The sequence below is a fragment of the Pongo abelii genome, chromosome 13, assembly GCF_028885655.2.
Source record: "Pongo abelii isolate AG06213 chromosome 13, NHGRI_mPonAbe1-v2.0_pri, whole genome shotgun sequence".
Taxonomy (NCBI): Eukaryota; Metazoa; Chordata; class Mammalia; order Primates; family Hominidae; genus Pongo; species Pongo abelii.
In genome coordinates this window covers 25,819,341-25,831,519 of record NC_071998.2, presented here as the reverse complement: position 1 = coordinate 25,831,519, position 12,179 = coordinate 25,819,341, and the positions used below count along the sequence as shown (strand labels likewise).

Below are 12,179 nucleotides of genomic sequence, written 5' to 3'. Positions count from 1 at the left end.
AATCTCTCTACCCTGATTTATACTGTGCATAGATGGTTAATCTTTAGATTTTTAATTGCAGCATGACTATATATTTTAATCTAATTTATTGCCTCACATTCAAAGGCATTTCATATATTTTATTTAAAGGTAAGACTGGAGGCAGCTAATATTTCCATTATGAATCTTCAGTTTAGATTTGACCTTTCCTTTGATAATATTAAAGATAAATTATGTCACACTGCTATCTAGAATCTAATGAGTTTTTTAAACGTTTTATTGAAGTTAAAGAGATTTACAAAGTGAACACATCCATGTAATCACTATCGAGATCAAAACACAGAATACACCAGCACCCAAGAAGCCCACTCTCTCCAGCATCCAAGTCATTAGCAGTTCCACCAGAAGTAACCATTATCCATCATCATAGGTAAATTTCATACATTTTTGAACTCTAGAATTGTGCAATATATATTTATTGGTTTTCATCCATCAATATTAAGCTTGTAAGCTTCAATTCTTTTGTTATATATAGCAGTTAGCTCATTCTTAGTCCCGTAGGTTATTTTATTGTATGAGTATACCAACAGTTATTTATCTCTGTAACTGTGAAATGACTTTCAGGTGTTTCCAGTTTGAAGCTATTAACAAATGCTGTTATGAAGATTCTTGTAAATCTTTTTGGTGCACATGTGTATGCATTTGTTGCTCTTGGGTATCTATCTAGGAGTGAAATTGTTGGATCAAATGGAAAGAGTATTCAGTTTTATTACATAATGTTATGCAAAGTGGTTCTACCATTTTAAACTCCCTAGCAGCAGTGTATGAGAGCTCCAGTAGCTCCACATCCTCATCAACTTTTAATATTATCAGTCTTTCATTTTAGCCATTCTGGCTAATGTATTATAGAATCTCATTTTAACATTGAAGTCTTAACTTCCATTTCCCTGAAAAGCAATAAGGTTGAGCACATTATATTGTTTGTTGACTATTTGGATATCGTTTTGTATATATTTGAGACAGTTTGGGTTGTCTATCTTTCTTTCCCTTTGAGTTGTAGTTGTTTATATATTCTGGATATAAGACTTTTGTCAGATACATGTACTACAAATGTCTTCTCCCAGTCTGTGATTTTTCACTTTCTTAATATAACACTTGGATGAACAACAATACTTAATTTAATGAAGTCTGATATTTGAAGCTTTCATTTATAATTAGTGCTTTTATATCTTGTTTTATTTTTAAAACCCACCTACTGCAAGGTTACATTCTTCTGTTCTACTTGTAACATTTAGACTTATAATCCAATGTATTAGAAATAGATTTTTATTTATGTTACAAAGCAGGGATCAGCAGTCATTTTTTCCTCACATGGATATTCAAATACCAAGCACCATTGATTGAAAAGGCCATCCTTTTTCTACCAAACTGCAGCATCATTTTTGTCATAAAATCAAGTGATCATATATGTCTGAATCTATTTCTAGACTCTATCCTTTTGGTCCCTCTACCTTTGTCTAATAACATACTGCCTTAATTGCTGCAGCTTTACAGTGTTTGGTTTCTGATAGTGTAAGTCTTCCAGGTTTCTGCTTCTTTCAAGATTTGGCTATATTTTAGCTATCTGAGAAGCTAATCCTGAAGTTCATATGAAAGTAAAATTTACCAGCACCATTTGTTAAATAGGGAATCCTTACCCTACTTCTTGTTTTTGTCAGGTTTGTCAAAGATCAGATAGTTGTAGATGTGTGGTATTATTTCTGAGGGCTCTGTTCTGTTCCATTGGTCTATATCTCTGTTTCGGTACCAGTACTATGCTGTTTTGGTTACTGTAGCCTTGTAGTATAGTTTGAAGTCAGGTAGCATGATGCCTCCAGCTTTGTTCTTTCGGCTTAGGATTGACTTAGCAATGCGGAATCTTTTTTGGTTCCATATGAACTTTAAAGTAGTTTTTTCCAATTCTGTGAAGAAAGTCATTGGTAGCTTGATGGGGATGGCATTGAATCTATAAATTAACTTGGGCAGTCGGGCCATTTTCACGATATTGATTCTTCCTATCCATGGAAAACTGTAGAAAGCTGAAACTGGATCCCTTCCTTACACTTTATACAAAAATTAATTCAAGATGGATTAAAGACTCAAATGTTAGACCTAAAACAATAAAAACCCTAGAAAAAAACCTAGGCAATTACCCTTCAGGACATAGGCATGGGCAAGGACTTCATATCTAAAACACCAAAAGCAATGGCTACAAAAGCCAAAATTGACAAACGGGATCTAATTAAACTAAAGAGCTTCTGCACAGCAAAAGAAACTACCATCAGAGTGAACAGGCAACCTACAGAATGGGAGAAAACTTTTGCAATCTACTCATCTGACAAAGGGCTAATATCCAGATTCTACAAAGAACTCAAACAAATTTACAAGAAAAAAACAACCCCATCAAAAAGCGGGCGAAGGATATGAACAGACACTTTTCAAAAGAAGACATTTATGCAGCCAAAAGACACATGAAAAAATGCTCATCATCACTGGCCATCAGAGAAATGCAAATCAAAACCACAATGAGATACCATCTCACACCAGTTAGAATGGTGATCATTAAAAAGTCAGGAAACAACAGGTGCTGGAGAGGATGTAGAGAAATAGGAACACTTTTACACTGTTGGTGGGAAGATAAACTAGTTCAACCATTGTGGAAGACAGTGTGGCGATTCCTCAGGGATCTAGAACTAGAAATACCATTTGACCCAGCCATCCCATTACTGGGTATATACCCAAAGGACTATAAATCATGCTGCTATAAAGACACGTGCACACGTATGTTTATTGCGGCACTACTCACAATAGCAAAGACTTGGAACTAACCCAAATGTCCAACAATGATAGACTGGATTAAGAAAATGTGGCACATATACACCATGGAATACTATGCAGCCATAAAAAATGATGAGTTCATGTCCTTTGTAGGGACATGGATGAAGCTGGAAACCATCATTCTCAGCAAACTGTCACAAGGACAAAAAACCAAACACCGCATGTTCTCACTCATAGGTGGGAATTGAACAACAAGAACACTCGGACACAGAAAGGGGAACATCACACACCGGGGCCTGTTGTGGGGTGTGGGGAGGGGGGAGGGATAGCATTAGGAGATATACCTAATGTAAATGACAAGTTAATGGGTGCAACCCACCAACATGGCACATGTATACATATGTAACAAACCTGTACATTGTGCACATGTACCCTAGAAGTTAAAGTATAATAAAAAAAAAATTTTTTTTAAGTAAAATTTACAACCAGATGTGGTAGCTCACACCCATAATCCCAGCACTTTGGGAGGCCAAGTGAGAGGATTCATGAAGTCAGGAGTTCAAGGTTACAGTGAGCTATGCACCATTGCCCTCCAGCCCAGGCAATGGATAGAGACTCTTAAAAAAAAAAATACATACAAACATTACATTTAATGGTGAAATATTGAAAACTTTCCCCTTAAGATCAGGCAATAGTCAAAGATGCCTGCCTACAATACTCTCACATTGCGCTAGCAGCAAGAAAAATACAGAATAAAGTTCAAAAAGGGAAAAAACTAATAAAACTGCTGTGATTTTCAAATGGCATGATTTTACACCTAGAAAATCTTTCTTAAAACTATAGATAAAGTAGGCCAGGCACAGTGGCTTACTTCTATAATCCCAGCACTTTGGAGGATTGCTTGAGATCAGGAGTTTAAGACCAGCCTGGGCAGTACAGTGAGACATGGTCCTACAGAAAAATAAAAAAATGTAGACAAACTATTAAACTCGTTAAAAATATTTTAAATTTACATGATGAGTTTCTTCTCTTCCCATAAGTTATATTGAATGATATTGCTTAATTCCAAAACATCTGGGAATTTTATCTTTTTCTTTTTGTTATCACATTCTATCTTTAATTCCATTGTGGTCAGAAAACATCCTTGATATAATTTCTAGTTATTCAAAATGTGTTGTGACTTGCTTTATGAGCCAGTATATAGTTTAATTTTAGTAAATTTTCCATGTGCACTTCAGAAGACTGACTTTGGGAGTTGTATCTGACATGAACTAGCATTCATGTATTTCAGTTCCTCACAATTGTTAATCATTTTCTCAAGCCTTCTTTACTAAATTTTGCCTATTTGTTCCATCCATTACTAAGAGACATAGGTTATATAGCCTTCCTCTATGATTGTGAATTTTTCCATTTCACTTTGTCTGTTAGTGTTTGTTTATACATCATAAAGCCATATAATTAGGTGAAAACAAATTTAGAGTTTTACATCTTTCAGGGGAAATGACCCATATGCAATGAATCTGTTTATTTTGTGTAATGTACCTTGCCTTTAATTCTATTGAATGATATTAATCTGGCCTCACCAGCTTTTTGTTTTGGTTTGGTTTGGCTGGAGTGGGGAAAATAAAAGCAGGCAGAATTTGCATTGTATATCAGGTTCTCCAACCTTTTAACTCCAACTTGTACTACTTGCTCACATTTAAGTTATGTGTCGTCTAAGAAGAATTATAGGTATGTTTTTCCTTTTTATCCACTGATAATCTTTCCCTTTCAGTTGGAATATTTAGTCTTCTTCCATTTAATGTTAGTATCAATGTCTTTTAATTGAAATCTACCATGTTATATTTCTTTCAGAGGTTCTTTGCTTCTTTTTTCTCTTTTCTTGTCTTTTTTTGAAAATAATCAAGTACTTTTATATTTTGGTCTCCTCCTTTATTAGCTTGTTTATTTATTATTTTTAATGATATCTTTGGGATTAAAACATGTTTCTTTGACTTATTATGGTCTAGTATATATTAGTACTTATCTCACTTGCCTGACAAACTTATGACCTTAGAACACTAAATTTCTGTGGGTTTTTTTTTTTTTTTTTTTTGAGATGGAGTCTCGCTCTGTTGCCCGGGCTGGAGTGCTCTGGCGTGATCTCGGCTCACTGCAGGCTCCGCCTCCCCAGTTCACGCCAATCTCCTGCCTCAGCCTCCTGAGTAGCTGGGACTGCAGGGGCCCACCACCACTCCTGGATAATTTTTTGTATTTTTAGTAGAGATGGGGTTTCACCATGTTAGCCAGGATGGTCTCAATCTCCTGACCTCGTGATCCTCCCACCTCACCCTCCCAAAGTGCTGGAATTGCAGGCATGAGCCACCGTGCCCAGCCAATCTCTGTGTCTTATTATTGCCATGAATTTTAATTATATAATTAACATATGTGTAGTAGTCCGTTTTCAAGCTCCTGATAAAGACATACCTAAGACTGGGTAATTTATAAAGAAAAAGAGGTTTAATGGACTCACAGTTCCACGTGGCTGGGGAGGCCTCACATCATAGTGGAAGGTGAAAGGCATATCTTACATGGCAGCAGGCAAGAGAGAAAATAAGAGCTAAGCAACAGGGGAAACACCTCGTAAAATCATCAGGCCTCATGAGACTTATTCACTACCATGAGAACAATATGGGTGAAACTGCCTCTATTATTCAATTATCTCCCACCAGGTTCCTCCCACAGCATGTGGGAATGATGGCTACAATGCAAGATGATATTTGGGTGGAGTCACAGCCAAACTATATCACTATGTGTTATATATTTAATTACATGTTTAACATAAATATTTAATGCAACATGGCATTACTTTTATTATTCTGCACAGATAATGCTCATTTAAATTTAGCTATATCCCTGCCCCTGGGCTCTGCATGGGTTTCTGTTCTTTGTCACCTCCTGAATTCTACTTTTCATCTCCCCAGGAAAAGACCCTTGAAGCCTCTATCTAGTGTCTCAGCCTCTTCCCTGAGCCTTTACCTTGGCTTTACCCTAGGAATGGGTCACATACTAACCAGCAATTCCTCAAAGTGAAAAGCAGTGCTGAGGGTGGACTGGCTTCTCAGTGCTTCCGTTCTCTCTGGAATCTCAATTTCATTGCCATGGGAGCCATGGTCTCTCACTTGGCCTCCCCAGCCCTGTGAGACCAGCAAAAACTCTGCTTAGCCACCATTCTTTCCGTGGTTTCATGCTGGGAATCTCTGCCTTTTTAAATCAGTTTAATCGTGTTTCCCTCAAAGGGAGATTGGAGAGGCTGCAAGCTGCTCCATCATATTGGAAAGTGATAATCTCCCTGATTTCTCATAATTACAAGTTTTCAACAAAATGCTTCTATTTTCTTGGGGAGGAGGGATAGGTTTGAGAGGCAGAGTTAGCAAGCATTTTCCCCCAAATATGTAATACATAATTTTATACTAACTTTTCGTTACAAAAATTTAATTTGATTGTGGACCATTTATTCGCTGCCTCTTTATATTTGTAATTATTTGAGTAGAAAGGGTTTTATTTTTCACATCATGCAGCTTACTCTGGTCTATTTACAGAAGAAGAACATGAAGCCTACACAAGTTAAGGAATTTTTTCTGTCATATAATAACTTATTGGAAGCCCCAGGACTGAAACATGGGTCTAGAGATTTCTAGCAAGTACACTTTTCACTTGTTTCAGAGGTTTCTTAGCCAAAGAGTCAGGTATACTTCTTTCTTCTTTCAAGAGGACAATGAGTAAAATGCTCATAATTTCTGCAAACATACATCAGACACATGGATTATTGATTTGATCACTCTTACTTGCCATTAAAGATAACATTAAATTTTAATTAGATATTATCCACATCAGTTTCTCATGTTTTTGCTAGCTTTCTTTTTTTTTTTTTTTTTTGGAATTTTGAAATATATTTAAGCAGACCAGGAACCATTCTTATATCAAGGGATAGCCTAAAGAGAGGTTCTTCCTTAGCTAAGTTCCTTGTACGTGACCTGATCATTGGTTCTCTCTTTTATGCTTTGATTGACAATAATATTATCAAAAGAAAACTTTTCCTTTTCAATGGAGAGGCTTACAATATTTTTCTTCTATTCTTTAATAGAAACGTTGTAAGGAAACAGCATGCATAATTATTGGGAAACATAATATTTAAGAAGCTTTAAAATATAACATGGGAGGGGGCGGGGCCAACATGGCCAACTAGAAGCAGCCATGATGGGAGGCTCTCTTCTAAAAGAACCGAAACACCATGCGAATCCAGCATAGGCAACCGAGGTATCCAGGTTGTGTCATCAGGACTGACTAGGCAGCTGGTGTGACCCACAGAGAAGAAGGAAGAGCAGTGTGGTGCTGCGGCCCACCTGAGAGCCCCACATAACCAGGCAGCTCCCACTCCCCCAGCCAAGGGAGGCAGTGAGGGAGTGGGCTACCCAGCCAGGGAAACTGTGCTCTTGCCACAGAACTGTGCAACCCATGGATCATGAGCCCATGCCACCAGGGCCTAGAGTCCCAACCATGGAGCTGCGCTGATTCTCAACAGCCACTCAGCTAGAATCTGCTTAGGCCTGCTGAGTTCCCTGGGGGAGGGACAGCTGCCTGCTCTCTAAGCCATCTGAGCTTCTTGTGTGAGGGGCAGCAGCCAACACTAGGACCGATAGCTGCCTAACACACTAAGCTCCTGGGGCGGGGGATGGGCAGCAGCCATCTCTATAGTTCCAGGCCAGGCTTTTCCCCTGCTGGAGCCAGGGTGGCTGGACAGTGTGGTCCTAAGAGGTATTCCCCACAGCCCAATAAACCAGCTGTGGCAGACTGCACCAGAGTGCTTCTTCAGGCCTGACCCTGACCCATCCCTCCTCACTGAGCAGGACCTCCCTTCATGAACTGCAATAACTCCAGCCAGGGGCTAGGGACAGAACTCTGATCTCCCTTGGCGTGAGCCCCTAGCAAGAGGGATATCCCTATCCTCTGCAGACCAGCAGACTTAGTCTTTCCTGCTAGTTCTGAGGAATCCGGGCAGCCCAGACGAGGCAGTTACCCCGAGCACAGCATACCCTCTCCACCAAGGGACAATCAAAGTGCTTCATTAAACGGACCCTGCTCCCTGTGACACCCAACTGGGTTGTCAGATACCCTGTACAGGAGCATTTCTACTGGCATCAGGTTGGTGCCCCTCGAGGTCAGAGATCCCAGAGGAAGGAGCACGCACCCATCTTTTCTTTTCTCCAGCCTCTTCAAGTGATATCTTCAGGTGCAGGAGTGAACCAGATGAATAGGGCCTGAAGTGAACTCCCAGCAAGCCACAGCAGCCCTACAGAAGAGGGACCCGACCATTGAAAGAAAAAAAACAACAAACAGGAAGCAACAACAATAGCATTAACAAAAAGTTCCCAAGAAAACCTCATCCAAGGGTCAGCAAGCTCAAAGATCAAACTAGACAAACTCATGAAGATGAGAAAGAATCAACGAAAAAATGCTGAAAACTCAAAAGGCCAGAGTGCCTCTTCTCCTTCAAATGATCACAACACCTCTCCAGCAAGGGTACAGAACTGGACGGAGGATAAGATGAACAAATTGACAGAAGTAGGCTTCAGTAGATGAGTAATAACAAACTCCACTGAGCCAAAGGAGCAAGTTCTAACCCAATTCAAAGAAGCTAACGACCTTGATAAAAGATTACAGGAGCTGCTAACTAGAATAACCAATTTAGAGAGGAACATAAATGACCTGATGGAGCTGAAAAACACAACACAAGAACTTCGTGACGCATACACAAGTATCAATAGCTGAATCGATCAAGCAGAAGAAAGAATATCAGAGTTTGAAGACCATCTTGCTGAAATAAGGCAGGCAGACAAGATTAGAGAAAAAAGAATGAAAAGGAATGAACAAAACCTTCCAGAAATATGGGACTATGTAAAAAGACTGAACCTACAACTGATTGGAGTACCTGAAAGAGATGGGGAGAATGGAACCAAGTTGGAAAACACACTTCAGGATATTATCCAGGAGAACTTCCCCAACCTAGCAAGTCAGGCCAACATTCAAATTCAGGAAATACAGAGAGCACCATTAAGATACTCACGAGAAGATCAACCCCAAGGCACACGATGCTCAGATTCTCCAAGGTCAAAATGAAGGAAAAAAATGTTAAGGGCAGCCAGAGAGAAAGGCCAGGTAACCTACAAAGAGAAGCACATCAGACTAACAGTGGATCTCTCAGCAAAAACTCTATAAGCCAGAAAGTGGGCGGTGGTGGCAATATTCAACATCCTTAAAGAAAAGAATTATCAGCCCAGAATTTCATATGCAGCCAAACTAAGCTTCATAAGTAAAGGAGAAATAAAATCCTTTGCAAACAAGCAAAGGCTGAGGGATTTCATCACCTCCAGGAGTGCCTTGCAAGAGCTCCTGAAGGAAGCACTAACTATGGAAAGGAAAAACCGGTACCAGTCACTGCAAAAACACACCAAAATATAAAGGCCAAAGACACTGTAAAGAAACTGCATCTCCTAGTGTGCAAAATAACCAGCTAGCATCATGATAATAGGATCGAATTCACACATAACAATATTAACCTTAAATGTAAATAGACTAAATGCCCCAATTAAAAGACACAGATTGAAAAATTGGATAAAGGGTCAAAACACATCAGTATGCTGTATTCAGGAGACCCATCTCACATGCAAAGACACACATAGGCTCAAAATAAAGGGATGCAGGAAAATTTACCAAGCAAATGGAAAGCAAAAAAAAAAAAAAAAAAGCAGGGATTGCATCCTACTCTCTGACCAAACAGACTTTGAACCAACAAACATCAAAGAAGACAAAGAAGGGCGTTACATAATGGTAAAAGGATCAATTCAACAAGAAGAGCTAATTATCATAAATATATATATGCACGTAATACAAGAGCACCCAGATTCATAAAACAAGTTTTTAGAGACCTACAAAGAGACTTAGACTCCCACACAATAATTGTGGGAGATTTTAACACCCCACTGTCAATATTAGACAGATCAAAGAGACAGAAAATTAACAAGAATATTCAGGACTTGAAATCAGCTCTAATCAAGTGGACCTGATAGACATCTACAGAACTCTCCACCCCAAATCAACAGAATATACACTCTTCTCAATGCCACATGGCACTTATTCGAAAATTGACCACATAATTGGAAGTAAAACACTCCTCAACAAATGCAAAAGAATGGAAATCATAACAAACAGTCTCTCACACCACAGTGCAATAAAATTGGGACTCAGGATTAAGACACTCACTCAAAACCACACAACTACATGCGAAGTGAATAACCTCCTCCTGAATAACTTGTGGGTAAATAATGAAATTAAAGCAGAAGTCAAGAAGTTCTTTGAAACCAATGAGAACAAAGAGAGAATGTACCAGAATCTCTGGGACACAGCTAAAGCAGTGTTAAGAGGGAAGTTTATAGCACTAAATGGCCCCATCAGAAAGCTAGAAAGATCTCAAGTCAGCACCCTAACATCACAATTAAAAGAGCTAGAGAAGCAAGAGCAAACAAATCCAAAAGCTAGCAGAAGACAAGAAATAACTAAGATCAGAGCAGAACTGCAGGAGATAAGAGACATCAAAAACCCTTCAAAAAATCAATGAATCCAGGAGCTGGCTTTTTGAAAAAAATTAACAAAATAGATAGACTGCTAGCTAGACTAATACAGAAGAAAAGAGAGAATAATCAAATAGACACAATAAGAATTGCTAAAGGGGATATCACCACTGACACCACAAAAATACGAAGTACTATTAGACAATACTATAAACACCTCTATGCAAATAAACTGTAAAATCTAGAAGAAATGTATAATTTCAAGGATACACACACCCTCCCAATACTAAACCAGGAAGAAGTCAAATCCCTGAATAGACCAATATCAAGTTCTGAAATTGAGGCTGTAATGAATAGCCTACCAAAAAAATCCCAGGACTAGGCAGATTCACAGCCGAATTCTACCAAAGTTACAAAGAGGAGCTGGTACCATTCCTTCTGAAACTATTCCAAACAATAGAAAAGGAGGGACTCCTCCCTAACTCATTTTATGAGGCCAGCATCATCCTGATACCAAAACCTGGCAGAGACACAACAAAGAAAGAAAACTTCAGGCCAATATCTCTGATGAACATCGATGCAAAAATCCTCAATAAAATACTGGCAAACCAAATCTAGCAGCACATCAAAAAGCTTATCCACCACGATTAAGTCAGCTTCATCCCTGGGATGCAAGGCTGGTTCAATATATGCAAATCAATAAATGTAATCCATCACATAAACAGAACCAATGACAAAAACCACATGATTTTCTCAATAGATGCAGAAAAGGCCTTCAATAAGTCAACATCCCTTCATGTTAAACACTCTCAATAAACTAGGTATTGATGGAACATATCTCAAAATAATGAGCTGTTGTCATAAATGACAAACCCACAGCCAATATCATACTGAATGAGCAAAAGCTGGAAGCATTCCCTTTGAAAACTGGCACAAGATAAGGATGCCCTCTCTCATCACTACTATTCAACATAGTATTGGAAATTCTGGCCAGGGCAATAGCCAAGAGAAAGAAATAAAGTGTATTCAAATAGTAAGAGAAGAAGTCAAATTGTCTGTTTGCAGATGACATGATCCTATATTTAGAAAACCCCATCATCTCAGCCCCAAAACTCCTTAAGCTGATAAGCAACTTCAGCAAAGTCTCAGGACAGAAAATCAATATGCAAAAATCACAAGCATTCCTACACACCAACAATAGACAATCAGAGAGCCAAATCACGAATGAACTCCCATTCACAATTGCTACAAAGAATAAAATACCTAGAAATACAGCCAACAAGAGACGTGAAGGACCTCTTCAAGGAGAACTATAAACCACTGCTCAAGGAAATGAGAGGACACAAACAAATGGAAAAACATCCCATCCTCCTGAATAGGAAGAATCAATATCGTGATGTGCATATAACCCGCTTTGGCTATCTTCTTCGTTGTAACTTCCATAAAATATTTCTTGGGAATGAAATACTCTAAATATTGAGGTACCATGCTTTCTTTGTGGCAGTTTATAAGGTTCATTTTTCTCCCCAGATTGTCACATGGCAAGTGATTGAGATCATTAGCCAACTAGGTAAGTTTGTCTTTTGCACAATGAACTTCATCAACTAATGTGCACAGATTCTATCATTCACATAAAAATATTTTTGGAAAGTATGATTAATGACATTAAATTAATCTGAGACACACATTTGTAAATATTTTATCAGCTCTGAAATCAAGATACATGTTATAATTACTGGCTTGCCATATTTAATTGGCAGCATTTAAAAAAAA

General features: G+C 38.5%; 1 long non-coding RNA gene across 1 annotated transcript in view; it reads left to right on the top strand.

Moving 5' to 3' along the window:
• Positions 1–264: 264 nt before the first annotated feature.
• LOC134759766 (uncharacterized) overlaps positions 265–12,179 on the top strand; it is a 93,218-nt gene continuing 81,303 nt past the window's right edge. The window contains exon 1 of the long non-coding RNA XR_010136494.1: positions 265–409. This is a non-coding gene — a long non-coding RNA (uncharacterized LOC134759766). The remainder of the gene's footprint in view (positions 410–12,179) is intronic.